Source organism: Echinops telfairi, unplaced genomic scaffold (genome assembly GCF_000313985.2).
Source record: "Echinops telfairi isolate 266 unplaced genomic scaffold, ASM31398v2 ScPeMD7_7458;HRSCAF=8496, whole genome shotgun sequence".
NCBI classification, from domain to species: Eukaryota; Metazoa; Chordata; class Mammalia; order Afrosoricida; family Tenrecidae; genus Echinops; species Echinops telfairi.
In genome coordinates, this window is record NW_022111358.1 from 12159809 (window position 1) to 12163164 (window position 3356).

At 50.4% G+C, this 3356-nt stretch overlaps 1 long non-coding RNA gene across 1 annotated transcript in view; it reads left to right on the forward strand.

Moving 5' to 3' along the window:
- The window catches only part of LOC123522757, a 5461-nt gene extending 3099 nt beyond the window's left edge, over positions 1–2362 (forward strand). Inside the window, exons 2-4 of the long non-coding RNA XR_006680980.1 lie at positions 132–338; positions 679–755; positions 1774–2362. This is a non-coding gene — a long non-coding RNA (uncharacterized LOC123522757). The remainder of the gene's footprint in view (positions 1–131; positions 339–678; positions 756–1773) is intronic.
- Positions 2363–3356: the final 994 nt, after the last annotated feature.

Sequence of the window (3356 nt, forward strand, 5' to 3'; positions counted from 1 at the left end):
CCTAGCCCTCCAAGCTATTTCTGACCAGAGTTGCGGTGATTCATTCTCAGAGCCTGCTCTTCATTTTCTGATTTCTTGTTTTCTATCCACTGTGGAACCAAACGATGGCTGTGTGTGTTTCCTCTTCGCAGAGGCTGTGAGTCGCCCCAGAACCCCTAGACTAGGAGAGCTCGGGCCTGGATGCGCCGTGCCTTTGCTGTGGCCTGTGGGAAAGGCCTCTGGGCCTCAGTTTCCTCATCTGTTACACCAGGGGATTGGACTAAATGGTTGCTAAGCTCCCTTCCGGCTCCACTCGCTTCAGACCGCGACAGATAATGTGCGAATACACTCTGTAAAAGGTAAAGCCGTGTGGACGCCAGGGATTTATGATTACGATTCTAATCAATCCGCCTTTCTCCACGTGGGTCTTGGCAGTTTAGCACCAACAAGCAGGCTAAAGAGAGCAGGAATTGGGGGGTGAGGGGGGTTGGGAACTTGCCTCTCCAGAACAGTGTGTCTGTTCATCCCACTGAAGCCTGGTGGGGACAAGTTGGAAAAAGGCAGGGACCTAACTGACCCATTTCAGTGTATGGGGAGGCAGACAGTCTATTTCTTCAAAAGCATAATTTGTCACCAAGTGACTGACATAGGAACCTGATGTGAAAGCGATTTGCAATGGTTTGTTTTGTTTTTCTCCAGGAAGAAAGGAGCAGGCAAGGTGTAGCTGATTAGCAAGTTAATGATTTCACTACCCCAAGGGTTCCCTGCATGCGCTGGTAAGTTGTCCAGCCTTGGTGTAATTTCACAGTCTCTGCGTTTCCTGGGGAGCACCTGGGGTGCCCGGGTCTGCCTGTCCCTCTACCCACCTGTCTTGTGGCTTCCTGACACACCTGAGGAGAGGAGCAGGGGCTGGATGCCTGCTAACCATTCTACGGGTGGCCGGTGGGGGTGGGGGGACCCGATGGGTTTCAGGATGAAAGCAGCCTTACAAAGCCATCTACCTCTGCTGAGTGCTTAATTATCTGGTCTTTTTTTTTTTTTTAAACATCCCCCATCCCCAACCTCTTGTGGAATAAATGTTCACGAGGCAGATTGTCAGAAAGTGGAGTTGCTAGAAGGATTTCCCCCCACCCCACCCAACATTGCACTAAAAGAAATGGCGCTTGAGGGACCTTGTTGCAATTCAGCACCGCTTCACCCTAGCCACCTCTCAGAAGCTCCAATTTGAGTCCCCACCTGGGCCACCACCACCATTTCAGCAGCAGACTCCTGCGATCTGACTTTACAAGTGGAGCTCCCCTTGGGGGAAGGGAGTGGAGAGGAGGGGAGGGGAGTTTGGGTTGTGGTCAAATAGACACCTCCTGTGTCAGAGAGATCAAATTGGGGACTCGAACATTATTCGCCCCCAAATCACAACAGCCTGTTCCAGGCTGGTAGGGCCAGCCCCCTGCCGCTCCGCCAGAGATGGATGGACGAGGGTGCCACAGTTTACTTAAGAGTGGTCCCATCTGCGCAGACCGGCCTTTCATAAGGGGAAGGATTTATGCAGTGTCCTTGTGCACAGACCTGGGATTTGGCTGAAAACCTTGGGCCTCTGAGAATATTACCGAACGCTAAAATGTTCTACCACGGACATGGTTCGTGTTTTGTCTGCATCGTCAGGGTGTGAGTCTGTGCGTGCCTGCGTGTGCGTGTGTGTGTGTGTGTGTGTGTGTGTGTGTGTGTCTTTTCAACATTCTTCCTTGTAATCCAAACACTAGGAAATTCTTCCCCTCCCTTTCTGTCTTCACCCAGGAGACAGCTCACAGCACCAGGCTCCAGAGGAGAGTGGCCTTCCTGACTCCTGTTGGTGTGAAGATTATACTTTCTGGTGCTAGCAGTCAGCTGATGTCCCTGGTGGCCCCCCTAGCAGCTGAAATGGTGGGGAGGGCCCAGGAACTGTCTGGGAAGATAGTTCTGGTGATGCTTTGTGACTGGTGGCAGGAGATTTGGGGAGGTGTTACTGTTTACATTGGACTTAGCCAGGCTTTAGGGCACGGGCTGGGAGGGTCTGGGTAGGAGAAAAGTTCACCAGAGAAACTTAGGGCACAGAGAAACACAGGACAACAAGCGGATGGAAGCGTTCCTTGCCTCCTTCCATCTTGGTGCTTCGAGGGCCCACCCAATGCTCGGGGTGGTAGGCAATAGAGTCCAGAGAGCAGGGCTTTGGGATTGCATTTGGGGTGTGGGCCCTGCCACTTGGGAGATGAAGGAATGTTGGGCAAAAATGTAGGAGGCCTGGTGGCGTAGGCTTACAGGTTATTCTACTATCTTGTAGGTCAGCAGTTTGAGAACCACCACTCTGAGGGAGAAAGACAGGCCTTTCTCCTCCCTGTAACAGCGACAGTCTCAGAGACTCACGGGGACAGTTCTACCCTGTCGTATAGGGTTACTGGGAGTTGGCATGGACTCAATAGCAGTGAAGTGTTTGTTTGTTTTGGGGGGTTGGCAAAAACTGGAAAGATCATTTCATTCCTTATCTTTGTGGACTAAGTAATATGTCTTCTCACTGTCCAGTGGCTGGCAAGAGAGCCGTTTTTAGTTCGTCTGACCCTCATTTGTGGTTCTACCATCTTCACTTCCCTTCTTGTGTTGGCCTTTCAGATGAAGCTCCAGCTTCCCCAGCGCTTTGGTTTCTGTTTCTTCCCCTGAGGCCTGTTACTTTATGCAAGGTGGTTCTCACTGGGACTCAAGTGAGTCTTTATCGTGCCCTTAAAGATGACAACCAGGGAACCATTTCTGTGAGTTAGGGTTCACTCCTAATTTGGCAAGTGCAGTGTTCTTTTTATGTATTCTGAATGACTAACCTATAAAAGGCTTCCTTGAGTCTTCTGGTTTCAACTCCTGCTGGGGCCTGGGGCCTGTCCCTGATAGAACAGGGAGGAGTGGAACACATGCCAGTGACCTGGTCTTAGAGTGTTATCTCTTCCCCCACCCCAGATCCTCACCTTCCACTTTATCTCTTTTTCCCACAAATGCAGAGACCTCCCCTCCGAGGGAAGTGTGAAGAGATGGGTTTTAATCAGATTTGGGAAAGGAAGGGACCTAAGGTGAGCCCAAAGAAAGAGGGGGGCACTTGGAATTTTGAGAGGACATGCCTCTGTTATATGATGTATATGCTATGCATGATGACCTACAAGCTAGGCATTCGTTGCAGTAATCTACAGTATGTGTATACATCTGCTTGCTTGCCAAAGGCCGCTCAGCCGAGACTGTTAAATAAAGTTGTGAGAAACGCTACCAGGGCCTTGCATGGGTTATTTCATTCCGTCAATGATAAACAATGTTAATGTGTAGCATCTCAGGCTGCACAATATCATGTTTCATTTCTACATGCT